Source organism: Odocoileus virginianus, chromosome 31, assembly GCF_023699985.2.
Source record: "Odocoileus virginianus isolate 20LAN1187 ecotype Illinois chromosome 31, Ovbor_1.2, whole genome shotgun sequence".
NCBI classification, from domain to species: Eukaryota; Metazoa; Chordata; class Mammalia; order Artiodactyla; family Cervidae; genus Odocoileus; species Odocoileus virginianus.
In genome coordinates this window covers 33753319-33770589 of record NC_069704.1, presented here as the reverse complement: position 1 = coordinate 33770589, position 17271 = coordinate 33753319, and positions in this window count along the sequence as shown.

Sequence of the window (17271 nt, the reverse complement as noted above, 5' to 3'; positions counted from 1 at the left end):
AAAACAGTAGTAGGGTAGTGATTATCACATTTTAACATGCATACACATTTCTCAAGGAAGTTTTAAAATTTTTAGATACCCAGACATGGAAGTGTTGGTTCATCATGGTTGGAGTAAAGATCAAGATGACATGTTTTATAAGTACCACCGATTAAGTTAACGCAGTTGATCTGCAAACCAGTTTGAGAAAGATATAATGGAATGGAACTGCATTCAGAATTCTAGTACCTAGCTCCAGTATTTGGTCACTGAAAGATCTTCTGTAAGTTACGGTTTATTCTAATTAAAAACTAATAATATTGTGGTTCCACAGGTGAGAGCAGATCCTTTTCATTCTTCTAGTGAGTCACTTCATAGAGAATATAAACTTATCCATAAGCAACAAACTTGTATTCTGTCTTCTCAGTGGGGAGTAAAGCTGAAGGTCCCTAGCCCACAGTAAAGGGAAGGAAAGCTCTCCCTACTCTAGGCAGATATGGTACACTCTGATGGTGGGGTATGCTGGAGGAAAGGTAATATTCCAGTAACCTAGGGGTAAGGAAGGAGCATCTGAGGAAGTCAGGGAGCGACAGTTTAATCACTGAGTTAGAGCATATTTAATACGTACCAAACTATGTGACTTTGTTAATTCAAGTTGCCCAGAAGAGGACCATAGACTCCTCTATTTCAGGCTAACTGGATGTACTGTATTAGGAACTCATAGTGAGAACTACTATATTCATGGGCTTGACTGTGTCTGTGTAGTTGGCCATTCAAACTTTTATGTACCTAAGACAGCATTCAAACCACTTTTAATTTGAGCATTTAGCATTTTCTTGCTTATTAAATTATTAAAGCATATAGCATTTTGGGGGCTAACATAGTGAGCAAAGCAACAAATTGTTGTTTTTTGGTCACTAAGTCATGTCTAACTCTTCTGCAACCCCATAGACTGTAGCCTACCATGTTCCTCTGTCCATGGGATTCTTCCAGGAAAGCATACTGGAGTGGGTTGCCATTTCCTTCTCCAGGGGATCTTCCTGACCCAGGATGGAACCTACATCTCCTGCATTGGCAGACAGGTTCTTTATCACTGAGTTACCAGGTAAGCCCAAAGGGACAGATAGTCTTCGTTAAAAGTGGCATTTGTTTGCACAGAAAGAGGTCCTCCAAAGGGGGAATATTCCAGATATTTGTATCAATACACATGGTATAACTTTGGGTCTCAATTTCCTCAGCTGTAAATTGAGTAGATTGCATATAATCTTAAGATTTATTCACCCTTTAATATTCTCTGATTCTACTGGATGCTAGACTATGAACACTTGGCTATGATGGTTTCTTTTTTAAATGACAAAGATTTTAAATTAGCCTCAAAGTTTACTCATTTCTCACTGTGAGAATCTAGAACGTTTCATGACCTAAAGATTTGCTGGATTCACTCATCATTTATTAAGATATTTCCATTAAGAATCCACAACATGCCACACGCAAAGTACTGTGGATACAGCATTACCAAAAGACATGATCTTAGCTCTCATAGAACTTACATTATAGTAACACAATTAAGAACCTACAAAAATAAGGTAATTTTAGATAAATGACAAAATTTCTTTAGTGTTAAGATGTAGTAGAGAGTAACTAGTAAGTTACTTAAAACAAAATAGTGAAGAAAAGCCCCCTTGAAGGAGATGACATTTGAACTGAGACCTGAATTATGAGGAGTTATCTATTAAGAACTGAGGAAAGAGTATTGTAAGGAGAGAAAGCATCAAATGTGTCTTAGTCTATTTGGGCTGTTACGAGAAAAAATATCATAGATTGGGTGACTTAAACAACAGAAATTTATTTCTTATAGTACTAGAGACTAAGAAGTCCAAGATTAATGTGCTGGTAGATTCAGCATCTGGTGAAGACTTTCTGGTTCACAGACAGGCCTCTCACTGTGTCCTACGTGGCAGCACAGAGGGGAAGCAAACTCTCCTGTGACTCTTTTAAGGGCACTAATCCTATTCATGAGGGCTCCAACCTTATGACCTAATCACTACCCAAAGGTCCCACCCCCAAATACCATCACACTGCAGATTATGTTTACAAAATATAAATCTGGCAGGATGGGAGAGACACAAACTTTCAGTCCAAGGCAAAGTGCAAAGGCCTGCCTGAAGTACGGAAGAGCTCAGTGTGTTCAGGCATCAAAAAAAAAAAGCCAGTGTAGCTGGAGCATTATAGTCCAAGAAGATGGGAGAAGTAGACAGAGGGCAACCCACACATACAGGATCTTATATGCCAGAGGTAGGTTTGAATTTTATTCTCTAGTCAATGCACAATGAATGACTTTATGCAGAGTGACGTCTGATTTATATTCTTTTAAAAATTTGCCCTGGTTGTATGTAAATAAACAGTGTGGGTACATGAGCAAAAGCAAGAAGACCAATTAGAAGAAGAGCACTAGTTCAACATAGAGATAAAAATGCCTTGGAACAGGATGTTGGCAGTGGAGCTGGAGAGAGACGAGCAAATCTGAGATATATTTGGAGGAAAACCTGAGAGGACTTCCTAAGTGATGGAATGACAGAGAGGGAAAGATCAATGATGATAGATTTTTTACTTAAGCAGCTGCATGGGGATATTAGTATCATTTATTGAGAGAGGAAAAGTTGGGAGGGGAGGGAATAAAATGAGTTTAAGATGTCTCTTAAATATCCAAGTGAGGATAAAGCAGTTGGATATGTAATCTATATCCAACCTGGGGGAAATCGGGTTTAGAAATATAAATTTGAGAGATTATCAACATATTGCTAGTATTCAAAGCATGGTAATAGATTAACTTGGGGCTCCCCAGGTGACTCAGTGGTAAAGAATCCACCTGCCAATGCAGGAGACATGGGTTCAATCCCTGGGTCAGGAAGATCCCCTGGAGAAGGAAATGGCAACCCACTCCAGTATTCTTGCCTGGAATATCCCATGGACAGAGGCGCTTGGCAGGCGACAATCCATGGGGGTCACAAAAGAGTTGGACACAACTTAATGACTAAACAACAACAGTGGATGAACTCACCTAGGGTGATAATGCAGAGTGAGAGTGGTAGACAGCCAGAACCAAGTCACGGAGCACTACAATATTTACAGGTCAGAGAGGAAGATCCTACAAAGGAGACCACAGGAGTAGCAAGTAAAGTAGGAAGAAAATTAGGAAAGTTTGATGATGTAGAAGCTGATGGATTAATTTCCTAAGGCTGTCATAACAAGTTGCTACAAATTGGTGGCTTAAAGTAACATACATGTATTCTCTCACAGTTCTGGACACTAGAAGTCTGAAATCAAAGTATTGGTGGAGTTATGCTTCCATGGAGGCTCTTGGGAAGAATCCTTTGCCTCTTCCAGGTTCTGGTTTTCTCCTGGCAATCCTTGGTGTTCCTTGGCTTATACCTGGCATCATCCCAATCTCTTGTCTCTATTGCCATGTGGCCTTCTTCCCTATATGTTCATTTCCCTCTGTTTTCTCTCATAAAGGTATCAGTCATTGGATTTAGGGCTCACTCTAATCTAGTATAAGTCATCTTAATTTGATTACATCTGCAAAGATCCTTACTCCAAATAAGGCCACATTCCCAAGTATTGGGGGTTAGGACTTGAAAATGTCTTTAGGAAGGACACAAGTCAACCTGCTACAGCATATTGTCAGTTTGTGACCAGCATCTTTTCTCAAGCCCTTCTATGCTCAAATATGTTACTCAGAAGATGTAAACTAGAGATCATGTATTCAAGAGGCCCTTTTTACAAGGTTCTGGGTATAATTTAGGTTCCTCCATTGTGAGACTCAGAAGTCTTGCATGGAGGCTTGAAAGGCACAGGCTATGTTTCCTACAATTGTGTTTGTTACTGTATGATTCACTTTTGGGCTATGAAACAGATGTAACTTTGGTAGGGATTTCCTGTAGCTTTGTGAGACCTGGGGTAGTAGCTTTCAGAACCGAAGGTATAGCATTAGCTCCCTGAAGTCCACTCTTTAATCATTCCAATGATTTTGTAAGTACCCAATTCCTGTATCTCTATTTGAGATCCTAGAATGGTTTCAGTTTTCTCTGTTATTTCTGATAAGTAGAAAGTGTTTCAAAAAGAAAGGTTATCTGTACTAAAAAGCCACTAAGCAGGTAATAAAAGGTAGAGTTAAAATCCCCATGGAGTTTATATTGTTTAATTTCCATTTGTTCACTGCTAGTACAAAGTAGTACAATTTCTCTTCGTATCTTTAAAGTACATTTCTTATAGGAAGCATATAGCTGGATTTTGCCTTTTGAAAGGATTAAATATGATCCATCTTTCATTGTGGTATTTAGGTCATTTGCATGTGATTGCCTATATTGTTAGGTTTAAGTCTGCCATTTTTTCTATTTTTTAAAAAAATGTGTGCTATCTGTCCTTTGTTTCTTTTATTTTGGATTAACTGAGTATTTTTAGGATTTTATCTCTTGTGTTGATTGCATTAGCCACATCTTGTTTTGTTATTTTATTAGTTGATTTGGGGTCATAGTACTTATCACAGTTTATCCTCAAATGATTTCATATAAATTAATAAAGTATAAGAAACTTTTAAAAGTGTATTTCCATTTATCCATTGCTAACTTTTGTTGTCATACTTTTTAATAATATAAGCTCCACAAATTACTTACCAATGAAATGTCATTTATAGAGATTTATATAAAAAAGAAAAAAATCAGATATATTTACCCATGGAGTTTATTACCCTATCTATGCTTTTAATTCCTTTATATATCTATATCTATATTTCCATTGGCTATTATTTTCTTTCTGCATAAAAAAATTTCCTTCAGCATTTCTTGTAGTCTATGTTGTCTAGTGATGAATTGTTTCACCCTTTTCTCTCTGAAATGTCTTTTTTCTTTGGTTTTAAGAGGAATTTTTGCTAAGTATAGAATTCTAGATTGACAATTTTGTTCTTTCAGTTAAGATGTAGCTCTACTGTCTACTTACCTCTTTTGTTTATAATGAGACATCTGCTTTCAACCTCATCCTATTTCCTCTGTAAGCAATGTGTCTTTTTTTTTTTTTTCTGGCTGCTTATAAAATTTTCTCTTTTTCACTAGATTAGAGTAACTTGAGTATGATGTGCCTTGGTGTAATTTTCTTCATTTTCTTGGGCTTGAGGTTTATTGAGCTCTTAGATAAGTGAGTTTTAATTTTTTTAACTTTTGGAAAAATTATGCTTATGGTATAAACTTCAAAAGAGCTTTGGCTTACAAAGGTTAGAAAAAAATTGCTTGGGCAGCAAAGAATAAGAAAGTCACCTCCAAATTCTGAGATCCATGGAATGTGTCAGACGAAATATCTGCCATTCAACAAGATGTCAGGGGTTATCTGTGTTCTTGGGATATCCAGGCTTCAAGTAAGATAAGAAGTTTGTGGGAGAGTGCAGCTTATGTATACTAAACTTATATCACAGTAAGTACTATAGTGGAAAAATGGGCTTGCACCAGCATTTGAAAGATAAAAACAATATTATGCCATAAATCTTCTTGCCCAATGTAGAAGTAGCCCTCTTTTTCAATGTTTCATTTATAACTGTCATGAATGCCATTCATGTAGAAATAAAGTGAAAGGTCATATAGTCCAAAGAATTAACAATTCAAAAAATTCTAAACAACAAAAACCCAGATATAAACTATCTGAATTCATGAATCTTGCAATTTAACATCATCCTAAATTATGGAAATGTTTTTTCCATATAGCACAGGTTAAGAAAGTGGTTTAAAAAGTACTATAGCCTTAGTGTTACTGCAATTTCAAGACATTCATTGATTCTTTATGTCAGCAGTTGATGCCAAAATGCAAAGTAGGGCTAAAGCACTTTTGAGTATTGGAATATTGTTTCTTTTTGAACTGTGGTGCTGGAGAAGACTCATGAGAGTCCCTTGATAGCAAGATCAAACCAGTCAATCCTAAAGGAGATCAACCCTGAATGTTCATTGGAAGGACTGATGCTGAAGCTGAAACTCCAATACTTTGGCCACCTGATGCAAAGGGCTGACCCATTGGAAAAGACCCTGATGCTAGAAAAGATTGAGGGCAGGAGAAGAGGGTGACAGAGGATGAGATGGTTGGATAGCATCATCAACTCTAAGAATTTGAGTAAACTCCAGGAGATAGTGAAGGACAGGGAAGCCTGAGGTACTGTAGTCCATGGGGCCACAAAGAGTAAGATTCAACTGAGAGACTGAACAATAACAGGTCCATCCATGTTACTATAAATAGCATTACTTCATTCTTTTTTTATGGCAGAGTAATAGTTCATGTTGTATATGTGTGTGTGTGTGTGTGTGTGTGTGTGTGTGTACACCACACATCTTTAGCCACTCTTGTGTTGAATGACACTTAAAGTTGCTTCCATGTCCTGACTATTATAAATAGTGCTGCTATGAATACCAGGGTGCATGTTCCATTTCATGTTAGAGTTGTCACCTTTTCTGGGTATGTGTCTAAGATTGAGATTGTTGGTCTATATAGTAGCTCTATTTTTAGTTTTCTTGCGAAATCTCCATACTGTGCTCCATAATGGCTACACCAACTTACATTCCCACCAACAGTGTAAGAGGTTTCCCTTTTCTCCATACCTTCTCCAGTATTTATTATTTGTAGACTTTTTTTATGATGGCCCTTTGTCACGGGTGTGAGGTAATACCTCAATGTAGTTTTGATTTTCAATTCTCTAACAATTAGTGATGTTGAACATCTTTTCATGTGCCTGGTGGCCATCTGTATGTCTTCTTTGGGAAAATGTATTTAGGTCTTCTGCCCATTTTTGTTTGAGCTAGATGTCCTTTTCATTATAGGGGACTGGAATGCAAAAGTAGGAAGTTAAGAGATACCTGGAGTTACAGGCAAATTTGGCCTTGTAATACAAAACAAAGCAGGTCAAAGGCTAAGAGTTTTGCCAAGAGAACGCACTGGTCATAACAAACACCCTCTTCCAACAACACAAGAGAAGACTCTACACATGGACATCACCAGATGGTCAATACCAAAATCAGAGTGATTATATTCTTTGCAGCCAAAGATGGAGAAGCTCTATACAGTCAGCAAAAACAAGACTAGGAGCTGACTGTGGCTCATATCATGAACACCTTAGTGCCAAATTCAGACTTAAATTGAAGAAAATAGGGAAAACCACTAGACCATTCAGATGTGACCTAAATCAAATTCCTTACGATTATACAGTGGAAGTGACAAATAGATTCAAGGGATTAGATCTGATAGAGTACCTGAAGGACTATGGACAGAAGTTTGTGACATTGTATAGGAGACCATTTATCAAGGAGAACATCCATCAAGACCATCCCCAAGAAAAAGAAATAGAAAAGGGCAAGATGGCTGTTTGAAGAGGCCTTACAAATACCTAAGAAAAGAAAAGATGCAAAAGGCAAAGGAGAAAAGGAAAGATATACCCATTTGAACGCAGACTTCCAAAGAACAGCAAGGAGAGATAAGAAAGCCTTCCTCAGTGATCAATGCAAAGAAATAGAAAACAACAGAATGGGAAAGACTAGAGAGCTCCTCAAGAAAATTAGAAATACCAAGGGAAAATTTCATGCAAAGATGGGCACAATAAAGGATAGAAATGGTATGGACCTAACAGATGCAAGAGATATTAAGAAGTGGTGGCAAGAATACACAGAACAACTATACAAAAAAGATCTTCATGACCCAGATAATCACAACAGTGTGATCACTCACCTAGAGCCAGACATCCTGGAATGTGAAGTCAAGTGGGCCTTATGAAGCATCACTACAAACAAAGCTAGTGGAGGTGATGGAATTCCAGTTGAACTATTTCAAATCCTAAAAGATGATGGTGTGAAACTGCTGAACTCAATATGCCAGCAAATTTGAAAAACTCAGCAGTGGCCACGGGACTGGAAAAGGTCAGTGTTCATTCCAATCCCAAAGAAAGACAATGCCAAAGAACGTTTAAACTACTACACAATTGCACTCATCTCACATGCTAGTAAAGTAATGCTCAAATTCTCCAAGCCAGGCTTCAAAAGTACATGAACCGTGAGCTTCCAGATGTTCAAGCTGGGTTTAGAAAAGCAGAGGAACCAGCAATCAAACTGCCAACATCTGTTGGATCATCAAAAAAGCAAGAGAGTTCCAGAAAAACATCTACTACTACTTTAGTGACTATGTCAAAGCCTTTGACTGTGTGGATCACAACACACTGTGGGAAATTCTTAGAGATGCGAATACCAGACCACCTGACCTGCCTCCGGAGAAATCTGTACACAGGTCAAGAAGCAACAATTAGAACTGGACATGGAACAGCAGACTGGTTCCAAATAGGAAAAGGAGTATGTCGAGACTGTATATTGTCACCCTCCTTATTTAATATATGCAGAGTACATCATGAGAAACGCTGGACTGGATGAAGCACAAGCTGGAATCAAGATTGCCGGGAGAAATATCAATAACCTCAGAAATGCAGATGACACCACCATTATGGCAGAAAGTGAAGAAGAACTAAAAAGCCTCTTGATGAAAGTGAAAGAGAGTGGAAAAGTTGGCTTAAAGCTCAACATTCAGAAAACTAAGATCATGGCATCCGGTCCCATTACTTCATGGCAAATAGATGGGGAAACAATGGAAACAGTGACAGGCTTTATTTTGGGGGGCTCCAAAATCACTGCAGATGGTGACTGCAGCCATGAAATTAAAAGATGCTTGCTCCTTGGAAGAAAAGATATGACCAACCTAGACAGCATATTAAAAAGCAGAGACATTACTTTGCCAACAAAGGTCCATCTAATCAAAGCTATGGTTTTTCCAGTCATGTATGGATGTGAGAGTTGGACTATAAAGAACGCTGAGCACTGAAGAATTGATGCTTTTGAACTGTGGTGTTGGAGAAGACTCTTGAAAGAGTCCCTTGGACTGCAAGGAGATCCAGCCAGTCCATCCTAAAGGAAATCAGTCCTAAATATTCATTGGAAGGACTGATGTTGAAGCTGAAACTCCAATACTTTGGCCATCTGATGTGAAGAACTGACTCATTGGAAAAGACCCTGATGCTGGGAAAGATTGACGGCGGGAGAAGGGGACTATAAAGGATGAGATGGTTGGATGGCATCACCAACTCAATGGACATGAGTTTGAGTAAGCTTTGGGAGTTGGTGATGGACAGGTAAGCCTGGCGTGCTGCAGTCCATGGGGTTGCAAAGAGTCAGATACGACTGAGCGACTGAACTTATATGAGCTGTCCGTATGTTGAAATTAATCCCTTGTTGGCTGCATCATTCACAAATATTTTCTCCCAGTTCATAGGTTATCTTTTAATTTTACTTATGGGTTTTTTTTGGTGTGTGTGTTCTGTGTAAAATCTTATGTTTGATTAGGTCTCATTTTTAATTTTTACTTCTATTTCTTTTGACTTGGGAGACTGTAGATGCAACTTCTTGATAGAATATAGAGCACAGACTTCATGGGCAAATTAGGGAAAGGGGCTGTTAAGAGTATTTGTGTGTGATAATTACACACACATATACACACACACTCTTCCCCTAAGTCTGTTTTTGTTTTGCTTTTTAGCCTAATAGTGAACATGACTTGCTGCAGTTTTCAAGTCATTGGAGAACTGACTCACCATAATATCCCATGATAATATTGTTTGTTATCATATAGGCATAAAAGACTGATACTATAACATTTAGAAATAAGCAGGAAAAAAGCCTGCTATTCTGACCAAAAAATATTAACAAAAATCCCTTTACTCTTGCATAAGTCTAGATGTTAAACAGTATGAGTAGCACAGTTCTTCATAGAAACCAAAAAAGGTGTCTCAATATCAGGCAACTAGACAACATTATGTTTGGTAACATTAGATTATGTTTGGTAACATTAGAATCACTGGCTCAAAATGAACCACACTGTTAAAGAAGAGTAACCTCAACTCTATTTGTTGGCTATCTTTTTCTCCAGCAATACCTGCTTTAAATATTTAAAAATGTCAACTCACATACAGGTGGTCAATAAACACATGAGGAGATGCTTAACACTGTTCATTATTAGAGAAATGCAAATCAAAACTACAGTGAGGCATGATCTCACACCAATCAGAATGGCCATATAAAAAAATATACAAACAGTAAATGCTGGAGAGGATGTAGAGAAAAGAGAAACCTCCTGCACTGTTAGTGGGAATGTAAACTGATATAGCCATTATGGAAAACAGTATGGAGATTCCTTTAAAAACTAGGAATAAACCTACCAGATGACCCAGCAATCCCACTACTCAGCACATACACTGAGAAAAACCACAATTCTGAAAGACACATGTACCCCAATGTTCACTGCAGCAATATTTACAATAGCCAGGACATGGAAGCAACCTAGATGCCATCAACAGATGAATGGATAAAGAAGCTGTGGTACATTTATACAATGGAATATTACTCAGCCATAAAAAGGAATGAATGAGTCAGTGGTAGTGAGGTAGATGAACCTAGAGCCTCTTAAACAGTGAAGTCAGTCAGTAAGAGAAAACAAGTATCGTGTATTAAGCCATATATACATGGAATCAAGAAAAATGGTACTGATGAACCTAGTAGAGAACGGACTTGTGAACACAGCGTGGGAAGCTGAGGATGGAACAAATTGAGAAAGTAGCAATGACACATATACACTTATCATGTGTAATAGCTACTGAGAAGTTGCTAAATAACACAGGGAGCCCAGCCTGGTGCTCTGTGATGACCTAGAGGGATGGGATAGGGGGAGTGGAGGAGGCTCTGGAGGTAAGGGATATATATAATTATGACTGATTAGTGTTGTAGAGCAGTGTGCATGCTCAGTCCTGTCTGATTCCTTGCAACAACATGGACTATAGCCCACCAGGCTCATCTGTCCATGGGCTATTCCAGGCAAGAAGACTGGAGTGGGTTGCCATTTCCTTCTCCAGGGGGTCTTCCTGACCCAGGGATTGAACCCACACTTCCCTAATAGCTCAGCTGCTAAAGAATCCACCTGCAATGCAAGAGACCCTGGTTTGATTCCTGGGTCAGAAAGATCACCTGGAGAAGGGATAGGCTACCCCCTCCAGTATTCTTGTGCTTCCCTTGTGGCTCAGCTGGTAAAGAATCTGCCTGCAATGGGGGAGTTCAGTTCAGTTCAGTTCAGGTGCTCAGTCGTGTCTGACTCTGCGACCCCATGAACCGCAGCACGCCAGCCCTCCCTGTCCATCACCAACTCCCAGAGTCCAATCCACCCAAACTCATGTCCATTGAGTTGGTGATGCCATCCAACCATCTCATCCTCTGTGATCCCCTTCTCCTCCTGCCCTCAATCTTTCCCAGCATCAGGGTCTTTTCCAATGAGTCAGTTCTTTGCCTCAGGTAGCCAAAGTATTGGAGTTTCAGCTTCAGTATCAGTCCTTCCAATGAACACCCAGGACTGATCTGCTTTAGGATATACTGGCTGGATCTCCTTGCAGTTCAAGGGACTCTGGAGAGCCTTCTCCAACACCACAGTTCAAAAGCAATAGGGGAGACCTGGGTTCAGTCCCTGAGTTGGGTAGATCCCCTGGAGAAGGGAAAGGCTATCCACTCCACTATTCTGACCTGGAGTATTCCATGGAGTCCATGGGGCGGGCAAAGTCAGACACAACTTAGCAACTTTCACACTTCACACTCCTGCATTAGCAAGTGGATACTGAGCAATCAGGGCAGCCCCACTGTACAGCAGAAACCAACACAAAATTGGAAAGAAATTTTTCGCCAATTAAAAAAAAAATTTTTTAAAGAACAAAATTTACTAACAAATTGGAAAAAGAAAATTTTTAAAATGTCAACTCTGTATCTGAAATCAACTTTTTGTACTCTAAATGGTAATTATAAGTCCATTAAAAGAAATAGAAAAAATAGAATTTTTATTTTTCCTTTTCTAGAGATATGACAAACCAGCTTATTTAGATAAACTTTTCTGTTTGAAAAACTAAAATGTTGATGGACTTCTTAAAAGCACTGAAGGCTGAACAAAGGAAGAGGTCAGGAAGTCAGTCACTCAAAGAAAATGAGAAAAATAATCCGAAATTAAGTTTGTCAGACTGGGATTTTTAAAAACAGCATACTATGCTGTTTAGAAAAACATCTATTTAAAAACTAATGTGGATATAATATTGGATGAAAAACTTTTAAGGCAAAAAAACATATTAGTGACAGTCACTTTGTAAAAATAAGACCACCAAGAATAGAAAGCAATTTTAAATTTGTATGTACCTCAAAAGTAGAACTGACAAACATTTTTAAAAAGTAGACAAATCCACAATCACTGTCAGATTTGAACATATGTCTCTCAATAACATAGAAAAAAGCACAGAGAATAATTAAGGCTATATAGTAGATTTGAAGAAACTCAATCTAATTGTACATTGTAGAATACTGCACCCAACAACTGCATAATACATATTGAGCCCACACATAACATATACTAGTTAGATGATATATTGGTGCATGAAGCATATCTTAACAAATTTCAAAGTACTAAAATCAGATTATGTTTACTTATTCCATATATCATGTGCAGTTGTATGCTAATTGTATCTCAATAAAGTTATAAAAATTAATTTTATATAAAATGGTATAATAACTACATATTATGTACAGTGAGGTATCAAGAAGAAAATTACATCTTCCTTAACCAGTTCAGAGTAGGGAGCATATCATAATTTATACAATAAAATAATTCAAATTTTAGTTTGTAATATGCATATCAAAATAATTTTTGAATAGATGTCAATAATAAAACTTCTAAAGTTCTGAAATTTTTTGAATGAGAAGTATAACAAGGGAAACATCAAGCTAGAAAAATCATCAAAAGGAAAGGGAATCATCAAGCAGGGAAAAATCGTCAAAATTGATTACAATTTTACAAGTTTTCTTGCAGCCTCATAGTCATTTTGATTCATAAAGCCGCCTTCCCTGGTTCAGTTCTATTAAAGTGTAAGAGTCCTAGATTAAAAAACAAAACCTTCATGTCCAGGAGATGTTGTATATTAACACAATTCAGTTGAACGTGTCAAAAAAATAAGTTACTACAACCTACTTCCATAACAGGAAATTACTTAACACATATCCAAGCAGTAGTATTTTTTCCTTTTTTTAATTACAAAAAAATGGTATGTTCAATAAAATTTAGGGGGAAAACCCATCCATACTTTTCCATATTCCCCCATCCCAACACAAGCAACTTTTTTGGGAATTACTACTTTCCAATTTATCCATATTCATATATATATTTTCACATTAGCTATAATGAGTGTACAAATTTTTGTCTTTGTATTTAAACTTTGTTCAAGATATTCAATGTTTTTACAGTTATTCGAATTATACCTTTTTAAAAGGCTACACAGTAATCTCATTGATGTGTTATCATTTGAGTTGGGTATTTATATTAGACACTCTAACTATACATCTGGGTTATTCCATGGTTCCCTGTTATACTGTTATACTTGTATAGATCTTTTAAAGTTTATTCTTCTCTCAAACTGTTTTCTTAGGATAAATTATCCAATATTGGGAATCAGTGGGTATAAACATTTTTCTGGTTCCTGAAACGTATTACTATAGTGCTTTTCCAAAAGGCAGAAATCTAAGTACAAGGTTGCTAATAGTACATATGGGTATCTACTTCATAACAACCATACTAGAAGTGAGTATTAACTTTAAGTAAATAACATTTTAAATTCAATTAAAAATTTACCCCAGGACAATCCCTCAGTAATTTACAGACTTTGGAGGCTCGTCCACTTTCTGTCTGTTGCTTAAGGAATTATTTCTTCATTGAAGTTTACTAATGTCTGATCACAAAATCATTTTATATTTCTTTTTTAAGTCCTTGAGTTCTGCTTAAACATTCTTAAACTGTTATATGGAAAAGGCAATAACTCCATTAATAGAAAGCAGTTTAATTTAGAATTAAACTATGAATCAAACATTGTTGATAAGGAAACCAAATTACACAATGGCAAGTAAATACCTAGGGCTTCCCAAGTGGATTAGTGGTAAAGAATCTGCCTGCAATGCAAATTTATCTTATAAAATGTAATTATTGAATGTTTTTATCTTTTATTAAAAGTTACAAAAATAATACATGTTTAATGTAAAATAGTACAGAAGTATACACTATCACTTGTGATAAATTTAATGATGGAAACACTCCATAACTGATAGTAATCCTGCAAAAATTTTGGTAGAATGTTAATTCTTAAGACAAATTGCCATGTACCTTATAAAATACCCACTCAAAACAACCAAAATGCATTTGTTTGACATATGTATTGAATTTATCTGTTCAAGTGGTAGTTAGTATCCAAGTTGGATGCTACACAATTAGCATCACCTTGGAAGTTTAAGAAATATTTATTTCTGGGCCCCACTTTTCACCGATTCTGATGAATTAGTAGTGGATGAGGCACAGGTGTTGGTACTTTTATAAATCTCCCAGGTGATATTAGGGCTTCTCTGGTGGCTCAGTGGTAAAGAATCCACCAGCAATGCAGGAGATGTGGGTTGTATCCTTCGGTTGGAAAGATCCCCTGGAGAAGGAGATGGCAACCCACTCCAGTATTCTTTCCTGGGAAATCTCATGGATAGAGGAGCCTGGTAGGCTACAGGGTATGGGGATGCAAAAGAGTCAGACACGATTTAGCGACTAACAACAGCAAAGTAAATACTTAATTGATGAGCCTCTGAAGCAAGCCCACCATTCCCCTAGTCTCATTCTTTCCTTAACTGGCTCCTTTTGGTTCATGAATATATTGTCGTAAAAGTCTACTCAGTCTTAAACTGACCAACCCTCACTCAATTCTGTAGTCCCTTCAAAGCACCTTGGAGCCCCTGTCTTGTAACTGCCAAAAAGTGTTAAGAGTTTTTTCCCTCAATGCCTTGATCTGTGCCATTGAAAAAGCTATTCATATTCTTTAGTTGTTAAATTGAATAGTTATCCTCAGTTCAGATCCTCTTTACCTCCTGTTTCTACTATTATAAAAGCTTCCTTTATATTTTCAAATTTATTCTTCAATAATTCCTATTACATCATTGCCTTCCAATCTTTTTAAAGGACAACTTTGGTTACATCACTTCTCTGTATATAAACTTTTAATGGCTTCCACATGCCTACCAAATTATGCATAGATTTCTTAATTTAAAATTTCAGATGAAGGGTAGCTATCCCCAAACAACCTTTCTGGCTATCTCATTACTTTCTATGCTCCAGGAAAAATAAAGACACTCAATTTTCTCAACACATGCCTTGCTATCTTTCTATTCCCTGAACACATACATTGCTTTTCCTTTACCCCACTTTTTAAATTTTCCTTTCTCATCAAACAACCTTCTGCCCTTTAAAACTCTTTGGGAAAGCTACCTATTAACCAATTAAAACATTATTGTTTTAATAAGAATATAGAATACACTGAACAAATATACTCTTACTTCCATATAATTCTTATGGAATCTACTGTATTCTATTTTGAATTTTAGTTACTTAAGTGCTATGCTTTTATTCATATTAGACTGAAAATAATTTGAATGTAAGAATGACATCTTACACAGTTTTTTACCCAATACTTTCACTAGCTGTTCTCATTTGATACCAAATTTCATGCTGCAATTTCATGCATATTTAGCATGAGCCAAGGCCATACAGCTATACTAGAACTGGGACTTGAACATAGCTGTAGTTCATAAGTGTTGGCTATTACTAACACACTATAGAAAATGTAAAAAATCCCACAGAAGGTATATAAAATATTTAAAATAATAACATGTATTTTCTTCTGTACCCCAATAGCAATTTGAATATATAATTATTTACTGGAATATTTTATGAATATTTCTCTATATTTCTATTTTCTTCCAATTGATTGTGGACATATTTACATCTCTAGTACTTGGCACAGTGCCTAGTACATAATAAGCTATCAATAATTTCACTGAACATTCAGGAAACAGAAAAGAATCTGAGGAATGGTATTTAATAACATAGAATGCCTGACAAATCAAACAGAAGAATTCATTAACCGATCACTGACTGTCTTTTCTTACTAAAGCCTTCTCTGTTGAGACATTGGCCTGGAAATAATAAGATTATCCATAGGAGTGGATACACAAATCAAGGGAAAAAAATTCAGGGGGAAAAACAAAGTCATGAATGCAGTACTCCTAAGAATATTCAAGGCAAAAAGAGAATAATCAATGAAATTTTCTATGTGCCCAGGTAATTTTAAACTATATACACACTAGCTCTCGTCATTTAGTCACCAAGTCATATCCGGCTCTTTGCAAACCCATGGATGGTAGCCAGGCTCCTCTGACCATGGAATCTTCCAGGTAAGAATACTGGAGTGGGTTGCCATTTCTTTCTCCAGGGCACCTTCCCAACCCAGGGACTGAACCCACATCTCTTGTGTTGCAGGAGGATTCTTTACTGTTGAGCGACCAGTGAAGCCTGATATTTACACTAGTAGAAAACGGCATATTTATTGAAATATTTGCCAAGCACTGTGCTAGATGTTAGATAATGTACCAAATGGATAGTGTACAGGTAGCTAATCAAAAGCAGATGATAATATGATGGGCGCTGGTAATTCAATTATAATGGAAACTATACAAGTTCTATTGAATAGCTTGTTTATATAAGTCAACATGAGAAATTTGATTTTGTTCATCACTGGGTAGAAAAATATGGCATCATGAATTACCAAATATAATTAATTAATTAGGTTCTGAGGGTACCTACTCTTAATCAAAGGTAAATTAGAGGGAAATTATCTTAAAAATCTTTACTACTTTACCAATTAATTAAACAAATAATTATTTAACATCTACTTTGAGATCCACATAGAGAACTAAACATTGAGAACAGTAAGTCACAGTTATGGAAGAAGCCAGACATATAAGTAATGATGACATAAAGTATTTTTTCTGAAGACTGTCATGAAGTGGAGTCTTTCTTATAATGCTGGTTTTGGAGGCCAGTACCAGTATTTATGTGTTTATCTTTGTTATAAAACAAAAAAACTTTTGTATTTTAATGAATCATATTTGTATTTCACTGACTACACTAAAAAAAATTCCATCCCGTAAACTACTAACTGATTATACCAATGACAAGCCTATCTTCACCCCCCCAATCAACACCCTTCCTATTCTCAGTGTCACATTTTGATCCTCAAGTCAGACTATGCTTTACATAAATATTTCTGCCCAGGTTTTGCTTCTT